This window comes from Adiantum capillus-veneris, chromosome 15, assembly GCF_014529385.1.
Source record: "Adiantum capillus-veneris isolate H3 chromosome 15, ASM1452938v2, whole genome shotgun sequence".
Taxonomy (NCBI): domain Eukaryota; kingdom Viridiplantae; phylum Streptophyta; class Polypodiopsida; order Polypodiales; family Pteridaceae; genus Adiantum; species Adiantum capillus-veneris.
The window spans coordinates 155619878-155641203 of record NC_140945.1 but is presented as its reverse complement, the minus strand read 5'-3'; the positions used below and the strand labels follow the sequence as shown (position 1 = coordinate 155641203).

Sequence of the window (21326 nt, the reverse complement as noted above, 5' to 3'; positions counted from 1 at the left end):
TTGCATCTCTTCGAGTTCATTTCATTAGGATTGACAACCTAATGAGTTTCCATACCTCATCCGAGTTTCTTCCCCTGTATCGATAATTTTATGTTGATGCTTGAGAGCTATGCTATGGACGTCCGTCGCGGTGACCTGCAAACAGTAGCACAGCGCACAACCTACCGACATAATGTCAATCCGGTGGATCGGAACCCGGATAGTGCATGGAGGCATGGATGCACCTAATGTGAAGGAATGAGGAGTCTAGGAAGAGGGGTAAAGCAAGAGAGGAGAAGAGGGAAATCCGATGAAGCAAGATCTATGCACACACACTCTCAATCTACACTCTAACTCTCTAATCATGCAGACAATGGTGTATCCCTTTGCTCTAATCTCAAGCACACACACTCTAATCACACATTAAGCATACACAGAGAAGCCTAATGAGAGAAATGTATGCAGCCCACGTACACACGCACTCTAATCTAGCACACATGTGAAGCAAGAATGCTCAAACAAGAGGGAAAACTTGAGAGAGAAGAGAAGATTAACACTAATCATACACCATTAGCACACATAAGCTTGAAAGACAAGAGAAAGTAGAGAGAACTTAGCTTCTATTAATCCCAACGAGTACTACATATGATGTGGAAGATCCAAGCTCCATAGCCACTCCTCTTCTTCTTCTCCACACTCCCTCACACTCTCCTCTTTAAGAATGCCCTTTCACATCTTGTGAATTGACTTATATACAAGGGCTTTTAAAAATGGCCGGCCAGCCAAAAAATGTTTAACATGCTATAGGTATCTAGGCTCATCTAATCATCAATGTACAACTTGGAATCCACTGTGGAGCCCGTAAATACAAAAAATATATGCATACACATATGTGTACACACCAATGGAAGCATAATGTATGTCGTTGATGCTCGCCCGTCAACACTCCCCCCTTCCGAAGCTTTGTCATCCCTGACAAAGCCATGCGGTGGTAGATGCTTGGGAAAGAATGTGCCTGCAAAAAGAAAAAGGTGGATGAGGTAGCAAGCTCAAATATATGGTGATAAGGCATAAGGAAAAGGCAAAGCACATGTAGTAATGAGTAAATGCAAAGAATTATGAAATGTTACACTGCCATTAAGAAACAATAAATTGCACTTGTTTTTGAAATTAATTAATCAAGATTTTTGGGCTTATGAATGAGTCTATCAATTAGTTAGCTACGACTAAGGGTTAAAACATTTACTCTAGTACTAGCTAAGTTAGTAAATTTATCCCAATGCAAGATTCCCTAATTATGTCTGTCATAGATTAGCTAACTAACTCTCACAACTCGAAACAAAAGCTTGAATGTTTTTTACTTGAAGCTCAATGGAAGTATTTCTCATTTCATTTTTCTTGATTTTCATTTGTTATTTTTCACATTTTGCAAAATCATTTGACGTGTGTGCTTATTTGTATACCCGGGGCTTTTTGCTTCTCAAAGAAAAGCACCCACACTGGGAACCTCTAGGGCTCTAGTACCATAGGCAATACATGTGTGTGAAGTACCGAATTAAGCCAAGATTTCTCTTCCAGCTTAAGCTTTTACACGTGTGGCACTTTTGTTTTTCTTCCATTTCCTTTGTATTTTCACTAGTTTTCTTTGTTGTTTGGGTGAGAAAGCCTCTCTATGCTTAAAACACTCCTAAGATTTCAAACACTCAAATAATTTTACCAACTAGGACTAGTAGTCAAGTAAATGAGTTAACCTAAAGTCACGGCCTCCTAACCTCAAGGCTCATCAATAAAACTAAACTCTAAGTCAATTAACTAAAGAAAGGACAAGTTTATACATCTTTAATGGCAGATAACAAAACATAATTGAATGCACTTAATCAAACCAAGAAGAATCCACAATCAACAAATATAAATGTACAAAACTATATAGCATAGGAAGGAGTACACCTGTGCATGGGCTCGATGAAGAGGTCGATGTCATGGAAGCTCCTCGTGTCTGGAGATACATCATGTCTACATGGTCGTCCAATCTCCATGGGCAAGCTAATGTCTATCTACGTGCTGCATCAAAAGATCAACAAAAGCATTGTACCTCCAAGAGGTATGTCAGCAGCAGCAAGATAAAATAACAAAAGTAACAGAATAATAAAATAAAACATCTAAGCTAGGGTCTAAAACCTGGATATCCAGAGGGAAAAAACCCAAAAGGGAAGAAAGTGCCTTTGGTATATGCACATAAATCTAGTGCACATATCAATGTGTACAAATCTCAAATCTCGTGCAACTAGGAGTCAAGAGAGAGCTCTCACCATGAAGCATGACCTGCAATCTCTTAGCTCGATCTCTAATAGTCAAGGGCTGGCTAACACCTAGCTCCATATGTAAAGTCTGCTAAACAGCACAAGGAATGGTCGTAGGGTGGGCATCAGCCTCTACTCGAATAGTCTATGGAAGGCTCTTCGGTAGCCAGATCTGCAATGCTTGCGCTCTCGTAGGGATGTCAGTATGAGATCTCCTAGTGTGTCTACATGTGCATCTAGCTCTAGGACATACTATCTGTTGTGAAGGTACCGACCTCTCTAGGGGTAGTCTCATCTCTCGACATCTGGCTCGTGGAGGTTTCGCTCTAGGGTGTGATCTTGTATGCGCTGGGTGTGCTACCGCTCGTGGCCTAGGTACCCAAACATGTCTTTGTGCCTCAAAGTAATCCTGTGTCTCAAGTGACCGTCTAGATGTGAACATCCCATGTGAAAGTCCGCCGTCGTCGGTCATATGGCTCTTTAGAAATATGATCGTGTCATCACAAGGTAAAAATCTAGCATGTATCTCGTCACACGGGGAACAAATACCTGTTGGGTTGTCCTAGAAGCTCTACATGGAGAGCTACGTGTCTGATCTATCGTGTGTAGCTCCTCAGTGGCACTACTCATCATCATAGAGCCTCTGCCTAGAGAAGGCTCTACACATGGCTGAGATGCCTATGTACGTGGTCTCCAAACAAGTCCAGTTGACTCTATCGTATCCCTACATAGGGTGTCAGTAGAGGTCACTCTAGTCCGTGTACGTCCATGTATTTGTGGTGTAGCCTCTATCTCTGTGGTGTCAGTAATGTGGTCTCTAGGAACCTGATCTAGAAAAGTACGGCTCGTGGCTGGTCTCCGCTCAATCGGGTGATCTGACAGTGAATCAACACTCATAGATGGCACTAGGGCAACATTTATATGTGGTGGTTGCTCTCTCTATGACTCGCTGGTTATGACACCGCTATGCAAGCTAAAAGAGTGGGATAGCGATGATGTCGACCCGGGGAGGTCACCTAATAAAAATGTAACCTATCACGTGAGTTCAACAGAAGGGTATTTAAAGTTCTTGAAACTTATAGAAATATATATACAAAAGGGCAATATATTTTCAAATTTGAAAAAAAATTATAGATTTTAAAAGAAAAGGGTACTTTATATTCCTAACAAAATTTACAGATAAGGGGTTTTACAAACATGTCTCGAACGCACGTGATATGGTAGTTTTATACATAGTGAACCCCCCGAGGATGTCGGCTTTGTACCTTCTCTCATAGGGGCATCTACTCTTCTAGATGGCTCTAGCTTGACAGCTATCTCTAAGGGCCTCTGTGAGGTCGGCAGATCTAAACAAGGATGCTCAAGGGCAGCTAGAATCTGTGGAGTGGTCTCATCTATAACAAAGACATCGGAGTCACTCATTCTATGACTCTGTGAGATCTCTTGATGTGTGCTGGAAGTCTCGTGGATAAGTGTGGTAGGTGGTTTAGGCTCCCTAGCAATACTCTAACTGGGCTCTAGTCTCAAGGGCTCTACCTGTGGTGGCAGGCTAGGTGTTGGAGCTATCTCTCTTGGCACACTATCATCCTCATCTGGCACCTCCCAAGGTTGTAGAATACGATGTGACAAAAGAAGCCTAGGCGGTGATCTCTCTAGTGGTGTCTCTCGAGGACTTGGAGCTCTCGATAGCTGAGGAGCTAGCGTGGTCGTCGTGGGTAAACATAAATCATCATGTCTAAGTCGAGGGTAGTAGGGTAGACCTATAGTCAAAACATATACTTCATGATTGACATCCCTATAAACTCGCTCACGTGGATGTCCTATCAAATATGCAAGAAGGCGGATTGAAGGATCTCTAAATCCACCACTCGTCAGGCGTCTGTACCTACGACCAAGCTCATCTAGATAGGTCACGGTCTGCTCAACTCTCTGAAGCTCCATTAGCCTAGGATGTGTCTGTGTGTCTAGGCTGTCATCTGGGTGTGCTCGCTCAATGTCATCAAAATCAAGGGTCTCAATCAAGAGATACTGCTCTCTGAGCTCATCAATAAAAACTTCTCTATCGGCCTGTGGGTAGGCTCTCACAATCTGCCTAGGTTTAGACATCATGCGCTCCGGGGTGGCTAGCCTCACAAAGGGGTGATCATAAGTGTCAACATAATATGCAACCCCTCGTGGAGATCGGCCTACTATATGCAAGATCTGACCGTCTATATCTCTCATGCTATCCCTAGTCTCTCTGGTCTTAGATAGTGTCTGAAGGGTGGGGGTCAGTGGTCTAGGGGCACTCATATCTACAATGGGTGATCTATTGGGCCCTACCTCTGGTGCTCTCAACTGGGGTGATGTGGTCGTCATAGACTCTCTTGTATGCTCTCTAATCTGTGTCATCAAAGGCTGGCATGGATCTCTAGATGGTACAAGGTGTCGAGGTTGAGACTCTCTAAAGTACGTGCCTCGAAGGCTCTGGGTCTCTATCTGTGGCTCACTTTGAGTGGTACGTAAAGTGCTAGAAATCGCCGTGTACATCGCTCTAGACTCGTGATAGCTCGAAACGCTTGGCGGAAAATCAAGTCTAGGTGAGGAGAATCCTGGCTGTGGTTTCCTAACTGATGTGGGTGGTGGCACTGTGTCTAAAGGAGGTGAGACACTCCTACTCAAAGTAGGGCGCTGGGTCGATCGAGGATCGTACGAAAATCCACAAGTCAAAAAGTAAGCTCAGTGCATGTGGTGCTCATGTAGCATTTTTTACCTGAATGAAATGCAATTGAGTTAAGGTCTATTAGGTTGACACTAAGAGAAGTACGCAAGAGCTAGGGCTAAAGTAAGTACTAGATTGACCAACGTTAATTAAAAATTTTTGACTAAGGAGTAGCTAACCCTAGGAATGCTCCTCGGGGTCTAAAGACTAGTGATCTTGTCACTTATACCACTTAAGTGTGATCAACATAAAATACAAGGAAGTTTATGCTATTTGCTTTATCTTTTTTTTTTTGTTCTTTTTTCTTTTTTCTTGTTTCCTTTTTGTTGTTGTCATAGTTGCTACAAGTAGCTGGGGGACTCGAGGACTCAAATACCAGCAGCTGGGAGACTGGAGGTCTCAAATACCAGCTTAACACATGGACTTCCACAACACAAGTTACACTTAGGTGGAATAAGCTAGAGAGAACTATATCCTCATAGCCTAAAACATTACTAAAGTTACTACAATTAATAGACTATTTAGGAATTAAAGTCAGCAATTAAGTGGCCTAGTCTAGCCTAAGGTCGTGATACCTACTTAAAGTCAACTAATAGACCAAACTCAAAGAGAAGAACAAGGTACTAGAAGTTTGGAAAAATTATAGCATCTAACTTTTGGCAATGTCACAACTTCATAAATTTTGTGCATTGTTAGAATTCAAATGACAAGTTGCAACTATGTAAATGTGGAAGCATAGATAAAAGGAAGTAGTATACCTAATATAATGGAGAACATCCGTTGTAATATGTAAACATCCATTGTTGTTGTCCTTCAAAGACATCCTTATGTAGTCAAAAACTTCACAATAGTCACCACCAAACATACACCTTCTAGAGGCACATCAGTGGGAAAAGGTACCAACACTTATTGAACACAATTAAAAAGCATAAGGAACCCTAACCTAATTATTTGCACTCCCCCTAGAGAGTCAAAGGAATAGGATATTGTAGAGATTGGGGGGAACCCTAAGGCTAAACCCCTATTCTCGTCATTGAGAAAAACAAAGTCATTATCCGTGACACCATATGCGCCATCTGTGTAATCATATAAATCTTCTTCTTCATCAAAGGCACTAATGTTTACTAAGAAGGTCACTAGATGCATATAGTCATCTTGGTCAAAAGGGTAGGCTTGTGCAATGGGAGAAACGCTCTCTACTAAGTATGAACCAGTCGTGTTCAAGAGACGTATTATCCATTCTAACTCCTCAAAATTCCTCTCACATACTAGCGTACCTATCAAATCCCATTCACACACAAGCACCGGAAAGACCATGTGAAACACTTGTGAAAAGTAACGAGGGTACCACTCACCTAAGGCAAGAGTGGATGACTCTAGTGTGCTAGCCATATCTGTACACATAGATAGATGATGGTTAGAGTGCAAATATTACAATGGTCATGTTCTTGTGCATAATGTGTTTTTATGATTTTGTGTTATGTATATAGCTTGTAAGTTTCCATATTGTTGTTTGGTGGCTCTTGCTCTTTATATATATACATTCCCTAGGATTGGATATTGAGAGGTCAGGGAGGAAGGTTGAGAGGGAAGCAAGTGAATGATGGATGTCAGCAAACACTCCCCCCTTCCTTGGGTAGATCATACCTTTTGGAATGATGTTGTCACCTTTTGAAACCAATTGTTCCAAGTTGTTATGGGTGAAGGCTTTAACCAATAGTTTTTGACCACCCTATGCGTTTCATCTAGTTGCAAGTGTGGTAAGGTACTCTCTCATGATTTTATTTGCGACGTTGTTGTAGGTAATGAACTTCCAACGGGAGGTGCAAAATCTCCCTTGCTTATATGGATATGTACAATGGTAGGTAGAGGTTGTGTCGAAGCTTATTTTTCTGTATAGGAGCTACATGAAGAGCAAGAAGCTTCATTTGACTTCCCTATTCCTGAGCTAGGTGGAACAAATTGTTCTTCTTCGGTACCCAAACTAGCTCTAGAGCGGTTGTGTAGCATTCCGTGATTTTTTCCTTTCAGTGATCTTTAATTTGTTTTGGGGCCATAGGATTGGGCTCACATGGGTCAGGTGACAAGTAAGAGCACAATTTATGTTTTGGCACCCAGATTTGATCATTTTCTTCATAGTAGCCTTGGGCTTCCAATAGTTTTTTAGGAATCCAACGCAACGTTTCTTTACATTTCTTGGGGCGAGTGGGACGTCTCTTACCAGGATCCTATCTTTGAGCACTAGCTATGGTCTCTAAAGAAGCTTTAGGGACCCACTTGTATGTTTTCTTCGTTACATTAAGATGGGTCTTGTGTGTCTCAAGCTTTATTTTAACTATAGCAGTTGAAGCTTTAGAGAGTTGGGCTATGGGGACCTATGGTTTAGCCTCTTGGACATGCAATGTTTTGGGTTTTATTTCCTTAAGAGGCAATATCTCAGGGACTATGGATTGAGTGGTAGGGCTAAGACTTGGTTTCTGCATTGTGACACCCCATGTCCCCCAAGCAATAGTGCATTTGGTGGCTATCATCCACATGCATCCTAGGTTTATATTACTCTCCATAGTTCCAATAGGCATGACCAAAAAGTCTTGAGCTACAACCACATTGTCCTAAACGACAGAAGTGTGCCAGATTCCAAAAATCATAGTTTTTTTCTTGTTGACACCCTTGAATTGGATAATACTCTCAGATAGAGGTGGCTTTCCCAACTGACACCACCCCCATATGATAGTAGATTATACTTAGCACATTGTCCTAAACGACAGAAGTGTGCCAGATTCCAAAAATCATAGTTTTTTTCTTGTTGACACCCTTGAATTGGATAATACTCTTAGATAGAGGTGGCTTTCCCAACTGACACCACCCCCATATGATAGTAGATTATACTTAGCACCCGTGTCCAATAAGGCGTTATATACCACTTTTCCATAGGCACTATTTAGCTCAATAGGGTATCGTAGAGGTGTGTCAGAGTCCAACCAATCATCCTCTCCTTCAACATGGAATGCATGTGTATCTCCAAGGTTGGCCTCTCGTTGGCGTCTTATGCGTTGTCGCTCTTTTGCCTCAACTTGAGCTTGTATCTTTTTCAATTCTGTTTGTGCCTTGGCTACCTTTTTTTTATGTGGATGTCACGTAGATCCTCTTGGCTTAAAGGATCATAATATCTTTTAAAAATTTGCTACCATTGAGGAATCCAATGGTTTCAACTCCATCAAGAGTCTCAGCACGAATGGTCCCTATGGCACAACACCATATCAAACATGGAGGCCAAGGGCCTCCTATGCACCAAGCCCAATGCCAATACCTACTCCATATGTACTCTCTAGAGCGCCTTCATCCATGGTGCCTGCTCACTTAGGTGACTTGGAAATATTTGAAATTTGCTACCATTGAGGAATCCAACGGTTTCAACTCCATCAAGAGTCTCAGCACGAATGGTCCCTATGGCACAACACTATACAAAACATGGAGCCCAAGGGCCTCCTATGCACCAAGCCCAATGCCAATACCTACTCCATATGTAGTCTCTAGAGCGCCTTCACCCATGGTGCCTGCTCACTTAGGTGACTTGGCAACATTTGCTCAAGCTATCGATCGATCTATCGCTGAGAATATGCGTAAGAGGCCTGATAGAGAAACTAGAAGGAAGGTAGTACAAATAGCCAAGCTCACACAAAATTTTAGTGGAGACGGGGATGTGTGAAATCATATCAATGTGTTTGAACAAATATGCGATTCTCTAGGAGAACACAATGACCTGCATAAGAGTAATTCTTTAAACCTAACCTTAAGTGGGAAGGCAGGGGATTGGTATAGAACCCTAAGGGTGGAATAAAAAATGAATTACCCTACTCTTAGGAGACTGTTCTTGAAAGAATACATACGAGAGGGAGTGCTTTGGGGTGTAGCCTCTCAACTCCAAAAAGCCCAACGAGAGGAAGGAGAGTCAGTGAGAAACTTTATTAGTCATTTGAAGCATTTGAATTCTCCTTGTAATCCAAATGAGCGCTTCAATAATAATCAATTTCTTGATAGATTCATTAGGGGATTACGACATGAGGATATTTACAATGGCCTAGTCATTTGTGCACGTATGTCGCACGTGTCAATTCAAGGAGCTTTCCGATACATTGTGTGTGAGCCACAAATGGCTCCAAGCACACAACAAGCCTAAACTAGTAAGCTCAAAGATGGAGAGGTGTGTCACTCACTGCTCTACGCTTGCTGTTGTGGAGGATCCTCACCACGAAGGAGAAGGAGACTCCACTATGCCACGCTCAACCGCTTCATCACCGCCGTGCCGTCATTGCAATGCTCGATCGCACACACACACACACTCACTCTCTCACGCATACACACACACACACACACACACACACACACACACACACACAAGGAGATGAAGAAGAAGAAGATGGAGATGGAGCAAGAGCACTCTTCAATTGCACAAATGAGAGAATGAGTGAATTTTAGGTTTAGTTGACTTTTATATGAGCTCGCCCCATTCACACTTGGGAACCCATGCGTAGCCAATTAATCCCTTGAATGTTCCAGTTAGAGTGCACCTCTCATCGGCGATCACTCTTACCCTTTTTCTATTGGACCGGCAAGCCCGATACCTGACTCTACCAAATAAATAATACAATGTCCATCGTGGTGATAGGAATGTGCGTGAGGGTTCACATGTCCCCCTTCCTGATGTAGATTCTGTCCTCGGAAGCTATTGAGTTGAAGCTCGTTCGTGTATGTGGAAGATCTTTTGAGATGAATGTCCTTAGCCTCCTTCAGTCACTGCAGCATCAAACAACATTGGCACAGTAATTGCATTCTCATAAGCAATTAAAAAGCATATGCAGTTGTAGGCAGACAATTTGATTGGTAACAGAATTTTAAACCATTTGTCAGCAATAAACATTAAATTTCAATATAATCAAATGCATAAACAGTTCTAAAGGTAAAAAAATTAAACAAGTTTGGGGTCACTAATTTAACGGTCGAAAGACACTAAAGATCGACTACTAATACCATGGGTAAGCTTCTTAATTTTTTCTGGTCAATTAAGTTGTTTAATCGCGAGAGCCACGTATTTCATGTTCGAGGGGGGCTGACTAGAGGCTATACCTAGAAGACCTTGTAGTTAAGCTACAATAAAAGGAATTTCTCATGAAATCATCGCCTGACTGATTACTTTTTCTTTGACCCCCCAAAGTCTTTTCACAGTGATTCCATTTTGATGTGTGTGCTTATTTTGTATGCCTTGGGTTTTTTGCTTTTCAAGGAAAAGCGCCCACACTGGGAACCTCTAGGGCTCTAGTACCATAGGCGATACATGTGAGTGAAGTACCAAATCAAGCTAAGATTTCTCTTCCAGCTTAAGATTTTACATTGTGGCACTTTGATTTTTTGTTTGTTTGTTTTTAGCATTTTAATTTTGTAACTTTGGGGGGTCATATAACATTGTTACCCTCCCCAGGCTCATCACACTAGTAAACTCCCTTTATAATACTTAAGCGAAAGGTCAATAGGGACTAAGCCCAGTCGAAAGCCCTAGTACATTTCACACAATGCTGCCTAAATCGGATTAAGAACCTAAGTCACAATTAAAGCAGACAAACATGGATGCAAAAAAGATAAGGGGAGATGCTAATGGACAAGAAACACCTGTTTGTGTTGATGCTCATGCTTGACTTGAAGTGTGGACAAGAGAAAGATTCCATGAAGGTCCAAATCCTAACAACAGCAACACATTCCTGTACACACTAGGAAACACAAAGAATACCTCTAGGAGGCACATCAGTGGGAAAAAGGAACCTTTCTAATAACTCAAATCTAAAATAGAAACACTCCTATCGCACTAATCCTAACTACCCTCCATCACTCAAGTGATGAGGATCATAGGTGTTTTATGACATAGGTTTCTGTTTCAGTGTACCGAATGTGAATGTGTAGGTCTGGGTCAAATGTTTTGACTTTTATTGTGCATACTCGTTTGCTAATTGCTCTTGCTCTTTATTATTTTTGTTTTTGTGAGTATAATGCTTTATATATACATTCCCTAAGATTGGTGATTGAGAGGTCAGGGAAACAAGGGTAAGAGGGAAATAATTCAATAGGCTGACGTGAATGAAGACTTCCCCCCTTCCTTGGGTAGATCATACCATTTGAAATGTGCTTGCCACCCTTTGAAACCAATTTTTCTAGTTGGTAATAGGTGAGGATTTTTTCTAGTAGTTTTCTATTACCTTAGGTGCCTTGTCGAGTTGCAAGGGTGGTAAGGTACTCTCCCAGGATCGAACTTGAAGCGGTTCATAATGTAGTTCTTGAACACTGGGAGGTGTGGATTCTTTTGTAGCTTTATGGAGGTCCACTATTGTAGGTGGAGGTTGTGGAGAAGCTTTTACCTCTATGGATGCATTGCATGACGAGCTAGAAGCTTCATGGGACTCCCCCCTCCCTCAGCTAAGTGAAACAAATTGTTCTTTCTTTGGTACCCAACCTAGCTCTGGAGCGGGTGTGTAGCATTCTGTGATTTTTTTCTTTCCACAATCGTTAATTTATTTTGGAGCTACAGGATTGAGCTCACATGGGCCAGGTGACAAGTAAGAGTGCAATTTACGTTTTGGCACCCAGATTTGATCATTTCCTTGATAGTAGCCTTGGTCTTCCAATAGTCGTTTAGGAATCCAATGCCACGTTTCCTTACATTTCGGAGTGAGTGGGCGTTTCTTACAAGGATTTTGTTTTTTAGCACTAGCTATGGTTGCTAAAGAAGCTTTAGGGATCCACTTGTATGTTTTCTTCATTATATTAGGATGAGTCTTGTCAGAAGCTATATGCATTGCTTGTAGCATATTTAAGGTTACGGGCATTTCATCCCCCTCAGGTGTTACCCAGGTTGTCCCCCTATTTCCCCAAGTGTCTATGGTTGCTGCTAGGTGGACCCAATTCACATTGTTCGACTCTGTCATCCCAGGTAGTACATCCATATAAGGAGAATCTACCCCAATATCAGTGTCTGCTTTACACGTGTAACAATACTGCAATGGGACCGAGTGAACTGTGGTTTCAGATATATGATCAATTATAAACCTGTTTCCTAGAGGATGTGCTCGACCAGTTACAAGATCTACTTGAATAACAAAATCTTGGAACTGCAAGTAGACATGGTTTTTAGATCAATCATGTACCATTTTTGCTTCCCTCATGAAAGGACGTCCTAAGATCATCTCTGATGCCATAGTGTGCTTGGAGAAATCCATAACAATGAAGGTAATACTTATTTTATGTCCAAAGACCTTGATCTTGAGATCTTCTAGAATCCCAATAGGTTTAACAATAGACCCATTGGCCATCTTCACTACTATGGTTGTGGTGGTTGTGGTCGCAAGGTGAGGTCTTCCCATAGTTTCCCATCAATTTTTAGTCACAATGCTAACCCCAGCGCCACCATCAAGGATTCCCTTCACATTTAATCCCTTAGTAGTGATTGGTATGATTGCATTGGATTCATCACCCTCAAAGTATTGTCCCAACTTGTTAACATGTATTTCTATAACAAGGTTCTTATCTAGGTTGGGTTGTGGATCTAAGTGTTCCTCCTCTATTGGCATCTCCCCAGCTCCATCCATCTGTGCAAATTGTGGTAGCCCAAACTTTAGTTCTCCGTTGCGGAAGGCTCAAAGAGCTGAGACTAGCTCAGGGTCTTTATATAGTTTGGACATGATGGTGGTTCTAACTTCTGAAGACATGAAATCCATCAATTTGTCAATGTTTAACGGCACCTTTTGGCCTTGAGTCCCTTGACGTGGGGAAGATGGGATCTCCATTTCTTCTATAGGATCAAGGAGTCCCTTTGTAAACATTCTTTCCATCAAGAAGTGAGTACGCCCACTTTCCCAGTGATTTAAGTCACTTTCTTCTTGGATGACACTTGGTATGGCTAAGGGTCTATGGACTTGGTGAGGTTGTTGTTGCGTAGGGAGCACTGTGTCTGTAATCTGGATCTACCTAGGTGCTGATTCTAGATCCCTTTGGGTATCTTTTACCAAACTCCTTAATTGCTTGACTCGCTCGATCTCTTGCGTAGGGTTTGGATAAGTTCCAATCTTCTTCTTGGATCCTGACCATTGTGGTTCATGAAGATCTTCTTTGTTGGTTTCTATCTTAGTGGTTGTTTTGGTCTTCATGGTTTCACCTGAATCAGAATCCTCTTCAGCGTCGTTCATATATACGGGGTCGTCACCAGTCCCTATGTTGGTCTTTGAACTGGGGTCTAACTTCGCTGCTTTTTGCGATCTCTTCCTTCGTGTTTTCTTCTTTTTTTGAGATTGGGCAATTGATGCCGTGTCTCTTTCCTCAAGAATATAATTTTGTTTTTGGAGCATCGATCGTGTGAGTACGTTTACTCGTACCACATGTGTACTTTGTGGTGGCTCCTCGATAACTTCAATCAAGTTTAATGGCGTGATCTTCGGTGAATTTGGATTATTTGGACATTGGACAATCAAATGATCTATGCCACATAGATTACACATGAGTATCGGCATTGTAGACGTGCTCGCTTGATTGGTTTGCATTATTGTGGCGTTCTTTTGTAGCCTAATAGGACACTCGGCTACACGATGTGGACCTCCACACTCATAGCATTGAAGAGGTGGTCCCTTAGCAGTGTAATTGATATTTTGGCCTCTTGCCACAAGAGCAGCTACTTGATATAGAGGTTTGACATGTCCCCAATAGTCCTCCATGTAATATTGTGGACTTTATTCAAGCACCTCGATCCCATAGACAATATTAGGATCTTTATCTTCCTCACAGCCTTCCAAACAAGATATACATGACTCACAACCCACTTGATTCATAGAAGTGATTCTTGGATGTGGTGGTTGCGATCCTAGCACTGGAGGTGGTAAGGGTGTTGTTTGAACAACATTTTGGGCCCTAGGGACCATGTGTTGTGTTGTTTGTTCAAGAGGTGGGGCCGGCATCAATGCAGGCACTCGAGGTGTGTCTGTCCATGCTAAGGTTGGTCTATTCACCATCGCACCCTTAAATACTATGCAATCCTTAGCTTGATGACCATACCTTCCACCGGCATTGCAATTCCCATTGGATTTTACTTTAAAACTTGGGCATTCACTGGTACTATGCGCTCCATAGCATACTGAGCATCATTGTTGCTCCCTTCTTGGATACATATGATTGTTCTACGGAGCACGATTTTCTCTAAGACTCTCTTGAATAGCCTTGGTGAGATATGCTAAAATCATCTCAGATATCTTTGGCTCCTTAGCAATAGGCTTTAAGGTCATTGGCTAATGCCCTGATGCTTGCGAGCTAATAGATTTAGTCTCAAAAGACACTCTTTCTCCTTGAATCATTAAATTATCTTCCAATTGGATCACATTGGTGGTGACTGCTTCCCAAGTGGTGATACCTCTAATGACTAGGCCATTGTAGATATCCTCATGTCGTAACCCCCTAATGAATCTATCAAGCAATTGGTTATTATTGAAGCGCTCATTTGGATTACAACGAGAATTCAAATGCTTCAGGAGACTAATAAAGTCTCACCGACTCTCCTTTTTCTCGTTGGGCTTTCTGGAGCTGAGAGGCTACACCCCAAAGTATTCCCTCTCGTATGTATTCTTTCAAGAACAGTCTCCTAAGAGTAGGGTAAATAGTTTTTTCTTCCACCCTTAGGGTTCTATACCAATCCCCTGTCTTCCCACTTAAGGTTAGGCTTAAAGCATTACTCTTATGCAGGTCATTATGTTCTTCTAGAGAATCGCATATTTGTTCAAACACTTTGATATTCTTTCTCACATCCCCGTCTCCCACTAAATTTTTGTGCGAGCTTGGCTATTTGTATTGCCTTACTTCTAGGCTCTCTATCAGGCGTGTTATGCATATTCTCAGCAATAGATTGACCAATAGCTTGAGCAAATGTTTCCAAGTCACCTATGTGAGCAGGCACCATGGGTGAAGGCGCTCCAAAGACTACATGTGGAGTAGGTATTGGTATTGGGCTTGGCGCATAGGAAGCCCTTGGGTTCCACGTTTGGTATGATGGTGTGCCATGTGGTGGCCCAAAGTTCATATGTGTGGCCCTAGGCATAGCAGACATCGTATGAGACATGCTAATGCTAGCCGGTATGGTCCCATGTAAATAAGAACTTGGGTGTTGTGGTTGTGGAGCATAGGTTGTTGAAACAATGGGAGGGGTAGGAACTACATGAGTGCGATGACCCATAGGTGTATACGATTGGTACACACTTGTAGGTACTGTTGCGGGCATTGAGCTACCATGTAGTGGTGCTTTACTAACAAATGAGGTCCATGGCATGTTTCTTGGCATGTCCATCATTGGGGTAGGCATGGTAGCCGTGGTGTCATCAAGGGAAAGATGAGCTAGACTTGGAAAGGTAAAGCTATCACTTGTGGGCTCAAATTGCACTAAGACCCCTGGAGCAACAACATATGGAGGATCCATCGGACTTACCGAGGGAGTCTCCATTTGCGATAAGGTCGGTTGTTTAGCCTTTACTGTATCTAAGAATCTCATGAGACCCGTTGAAGGCATGTTGATATCCTTGTTCTGTCTCTCTAACTCAATGACCCTATGGATGACCTCACAAACTCTTTGTTGTTGATCCTCCACACTAGTAGCACCCATTGTGGATTGTAGGACATCGAACCAACCTAGGTGATAGGTCTGACCTGTGTATAGGTCGGTCAGAGTTTCTGTTTGTAGTTCGTACTCCCAGTTCTCATTTAAGAACACTCCATCTAGGATTGAGGTGCTAGGGGTGTCCTTTGAGCTAGATGAAATGTTGCTTTCTAGGGGTTGGCCCTTAGTGGTTGCTAAGTCAGGAGCACTCGTGTTTGCGGGTTTCTGTGAGACGGACGTCCATAGCATAGCTCTCACGCATCAACATAAAATATCAATACAAGGAAAGCAACCAGGATGAGGCATGGAAACTCACTAGGGTGTCATTCCTAATGAAGTGAAATCGATGAGATGCCACTACTAACTCTGCAAGCAAATCATACGCACAAAAACCAAGTAATCTGCCTATGTCCTTTTACACAGCTCTACAGTCAGCACACCCGTTTTTCATGCAAATCATGTCGGAATCGCACGAAACTTGAAGGGAAGCTACACGGGACTATCAAGAACATATCCTATCATTGTCACATCATTTTGGAGAGGTACAAAGATCGCGATCGTTCATCCCAAAGTCAGCAAAAACAGCGAACAAATGATACTAAAGGGTCGTTTTAGGGTCCCTGAAGCCTCTCCTAGAGTCAAAACAACATAAAATAAGCATATAAACACTCAAAACAGCGATTTAAGGCCACAAACTCATAGTTGAACACTTACGCCGAATCTTGAATGATTACACTTGGATGGAAGAGCAAAGTAAGAGGAACACAATGCAATAAACGAAATTGAATTTGGATTACCGTAGCCACAGTAGCGAAGATTACAAGTTGGAGCAAGAAGAAGATCTCAAACGTACACTGTCTTCTCAATTTCTCATAGAAAAGATAATGTTCAAACTTACAAAATTGACCTTTATAGTTTAGGTCTTTACAAATGGGTTGTCCGGCCAAAAGCTCCTAAACTTCTAACTGGCTCTCTTATATACATTTTCTCCCAGAAAAATAATCATAAATTCTTTTACAAGTTCTCGGCTCAGAGAAGCTCTTTTACGAAGGATGAGATTTCCGCAAAGTTGTAGATTCCCTAAAAAATGTGACTCTTTCTTTGGAAACCGGAGCTTCGTCATTTCGTCCGCCGCCAAACACTCCCCCCTTCCTTATCCTTGCACGCCCTCATGCATGTTCAGAGCTTTGGTCATTGATGGGGCTCCAAGGAAGCAAGTGTTGCTGAAAAACTCCGTGTTCGAAGGACAGCTTCCAGGGCTTCTTGATGTTGTCTGAAAGGATTTTCACTTAAAGTGTGCTGGTATGATACATACCGTGCCTTGAGGTCCTTCTCCATAGGGTGGAAGATCCTTGAGTTGATTTCAAAGAAACTTGTGACGAAGGCCTCTTAAAAATTCTGCAAGTAATGTGAAGGCAGATACATGAGTCTGGACTACATTGCCATCAGGATATGTCATGGCAGCGAGTCTTGCAAATTCCAGCAGATCCCTCTATGCCCTTCCAAGAATAGATTCCACGGATGATCTTCGCCTTCGGTGTCTTTGAACACCTGGATGCAGGTGATGATCATCCGGGCTATCTTTACTAGCATCTGATAGGCCACGTCGAGGACATCCTGTAGCAAGGTGATTGTTGAGTTCAGGGTGTTGACTACATAGGCTACTGCAGGAGGATGCTACGCTGTGAGGATTGGGTAGTTCAGATTTTGCTGCCTTGAGCCTTTCCATGTAGCAAAGTCCTTCCACGTGCGTCTTCTAGGGACTGGGTAGAAAGTAGGATGTATCTGAATGTGCTTAGGAGCGTTGTGGTAGTTTGTTAGATCCTGTGGTGGCCGCTTGTCCAGCCACTTCTGCCTCCACTTTGGGTGATCTTCAACGAGAGCCTGAGCTTCTTCAGCTGTCAGTGCTACACCTTCGTAACCCCCGTCTTTGTTTCGTGTCAGGGTCGGCCGCATCTTTTCCTTCCATAGGATTGCTTCGTAGCATATCAAGGGAAATGGTAGGTATTCATAGCCAAACCCCTCCACCTGCTCTTCAGGCTGTAAGAACGCCAGGGCCACTCACTCCATTATCTTCTTTTCATACATCATGTATTATTTTGCTGGTCCCTCTGGCATGTCCTTGATGCTTTCAGTGAGCTCATCTCTAATATACAGGTCTGCCTCGGCCGATCTCTGTCCTTGTTCTCCTTCATGTGAAGTTTCAGGCACATCAGGCAGGTATTGACTAGACAGCAGTTGCGGTTGCACCTGGGCTGCGTCTGTTCTGATTTGTTGTTGAGAAATCAGGTCTTCTTTTTCCTTCATCAATGTCTCACTGATCTGTTTCTGAGTCTGTAATTTTGCTCTCGCCGGCTTCCAATTGCTGCTCCAACTCTTTTACCTTTTGCTCGTTGGCTGCCGTCTGGGCCATCATTCTCGATACGAGCAGCTTTCTTTGAAGTTTCTCTTGCTGTAGCTCCCCTTTCAGTGCTTCTAGGGTGTTCTCTGCTATAGCATTGTCTGATGTGGAGACCAATGCTCTCGCAGGTTCTTGGTTTGCCATCAAGGTTGTCAGAGTACTTTTGACAGTGTAGTCAAAATCAACAATAGCCCGACAACTTCTTGGTATCCTACTGCTTCTGTAGGCAAAGACTCTTTTTCTGAGGATGAAGGAGGAGGAGGTGGTGATTTAGGTGAGGGAGGAGGTGGTGATTTTTCCCCTTCTCGTACATGCCTCTTCTTCGAAGTACCTTCCCTTGGCTGCGAAGCAGACGCTTCCGCTTTTCTTTTCTTTAAAATCTTTATGATTCTTTGGCGAGTCAAATCCGCCGCCCGTCTCGCTTCCACATTCCTCTCTCTTTGGGTTTTCTTTAATTGCTCTACTTGGTTTGTATCATCAGCCACATCTTTCTCTTTTGTTTCTTCAGTGGACTGCGAAGAAATGTCCACTTCTGTAGCCTTTTGTTCCGCTTCTAACCTTTGCTTTTCAGCCCGTATGCAAGATGCATTTTCTATTCTTTCTTGTCTTTCCTTCTCGAACCTTTGTTTTTCTGTTTGTTGTGTTGCAGCACCCCTTGCCTGCCTGTCAGCCCGCAACTTGGTCCTTCTTTCCTCAACTCTTTGTTTGGCCTCTTTCTTTCCCTCTTTCTTTTCTCAAGTGGTGTGCTAGTGTCTTCCTCCTCGCTTTCTTCAAACTCAGACGGTCCTTTGTCTTTAGACCCTTGAGAGTTTCCCTCGTCTTCAGTCTTAGTCTTTTCTTCATCGCTTGAGCTCTTGTTGGATGCCTTGGCCGAGCGCGATGATGTTGCGCTAGTGGTCGTCCTAACTGAATGAGCAACCAACTTTGCTTTCTGAATCAGGGCCGTTTGAGAACTGGCCGCCGACAGATCTTCAATCATTCCCAAATCTTGGTATGATATTCTTGTTAGCATTAACCCTGCACTCATGTAGCTTTTGTTCTTCGCCGAGCCTTTCAAATTTGCTTCGACCAGGTTCTCCCAGATGTAAGAACCATAATCGCATCGGATGGTTCTATTTCTTGTTGTTGCTAGAGCCATGACCACTGCAATGTGCAGGATTGGCTCGGTGTAACGAGGAGGCTTTTGTACTCTGAAATGCTGAGAGATTAACCTCATCGGTAATTCCAGCTCACCGTATATCATGTCACTGTATTTGTACTTGTTTCCTTTTGCTTTGATGAATGCTTTCTCGTTATCCAGTGACTTGGTCTTTGCCAGCAAGTTGTGTTGCCCTAGAAGGAAATGTAAAGCTTTGTTGATGATTTCTTTTGTGATCTTTACCTTTACCTTCGATCCATCCTTGTCAGTGAGCATCGCTTGCCCATCATACTGTATCGAGCTCATAAGCTCGTGGGACCTCATGTAGTCTGTTCCCCATGGATGCAATCTGAAAAACTGCTCCAAGTGCACAACCTGCACGGCTTCTGTGACCTCTGGTCTTCGGTGGAGATTCCATATTTCTCATGGCATGATAGTCGTCTTTACCATGTCACCATCAGCATCCGTAAACTTTGCGATGAAAATGTGAGCCGGGATTTGAGCTAGTATTTCATCTGAGATGTGAGCTTTTTCATTTGTAGCGAGCTCATCCACTTCATATGGTGCAGTTGTCCACTGCTTTTCTTTCTTTTGGCGAGGCATTCTGTGTCAGTAGAATCACAAGCTGTTAGGATTTTCCTTTCGCAACCAGTAGCATTTAGACTTTTAGTAAAAAGCAGTTCAAAAGTTAAAATTGATCATAACTTGAATAAATTTCATCCATTCTTGTCCATATATCACCAGTGGGACTAGGAAGACTAGAGCTATGACTGATTGAAATCTGAGCCAAATATGGGCCTGAGGTACACCGATCGCGATCGTAGTACAAAGGCCAAAATGAGATCTGATCACATGAGTGGTTTGCTGATAGCTAGAGGGTCATTTTGGTCCACGCTGTGTTTTATTTGAGAGTTTATAAGTCCCAATTTTGGGTTACAAGGGCGTTTTGGACTAGACTTTGATTTTTCAGGGGTTTTTGATGTCCAATTGGCTTGAAACTTTATGGGTGACTTGAACAAGATGTGTACAATAGATCTGTTAGGTTTTGGTCAAATTCTGATGCTGAGGTACACCAATCAAGATCGTAGTACCTGGGCTTTTTTGGGTGAAAACTGGATGGCCTTGGTCCCCTATGCCTGCCTAGCCCACTGATGATTTATTCTCAAGTTTGGACTTAAAATGAACAAATTAGAGCAATTTTCACTGTTTGACCTTATTTTACTAAGTGTAACCATATTTGGTTTTCTTGATGATTTTTTGGTTGGAGCCTGGAGTTAGTTGAAGTTAGTTTTTGAGCTTTTACTACTTCCATGATGTGTTGCTATCATCAGCCTACTCTGCTGTCTGATTCTGACTTGATCCGACACTTTTTACCTCGTCTTGGAAGATTTTTAAGACTTGTGCATTTTTCAGGCATTCTTTGGATACCAATGTGATAATTGGGCATCTCTAAGTCGCCTTTTAGTCTTTGACATTAGTTCGGCCAAATTATTCCCTTGTGTGATCACTCGAGACTGAAATGGTCATATGCGTCCTTGTAGGAGATTCTGAGCTCCATTCAAGGTTTTCTATTATTGTGTTGATTCCTAGTCGGACAGATATGCCTTTCAAACCACCCGTCATAATTTTCAGTCGAATTTTGGTAGTTGCAGGTCAGTTTTTCCCGTTTCGGTTGTGTTTGACAAATTTGACCCAATCTATGAGAAAAATTTGTGTATTTTCCATGAAAATTCAAGAGAGTGTATCTTTCACTGAGTTCTAAGCCTGGGCCAAGCCAAAATTTACAAAACTTGCATCTGGGGGCATCGATCACGATCGTACCATAATTAAAAAATTCATTTTTGACACCTGTAGTTTGTTGGCGAAGATGAGGGGATGCCTTTTGCAATTTGTGTGCCAAGTTTGGTCAGTGGGGTACACCGATTGCAATCGTTGTACCACCACCAAACTGAGAACCGATCATATGGCCTGGTTCTTGGCATTGTGGGGAGCACATTGATGTGTTTTGTGCTTGAAAAAAGTTTTGTTTTGATGCCTCTAAGGGACCTTGACCTATTTGACTCAATCCGACTTTGATTTGATCCATCCGCCCATTTGTGCAATGATTCGCGCTTGCATGCATAATAGACTTG

General features: G+C 42.5%; 1 pseudogene; it reads right to left on the bottom strand.

The window, feature by feature from the left end:
• Positions 1 to 918: 918 nt before the first annotated feature.
• LOC147441720 (uncharacterized) lies at positions 919 to 4502 on the bottom strand (annotated as a pseudogene).
• Positions 4503 to 21326: the final 16824 nt, after the last annotated feature.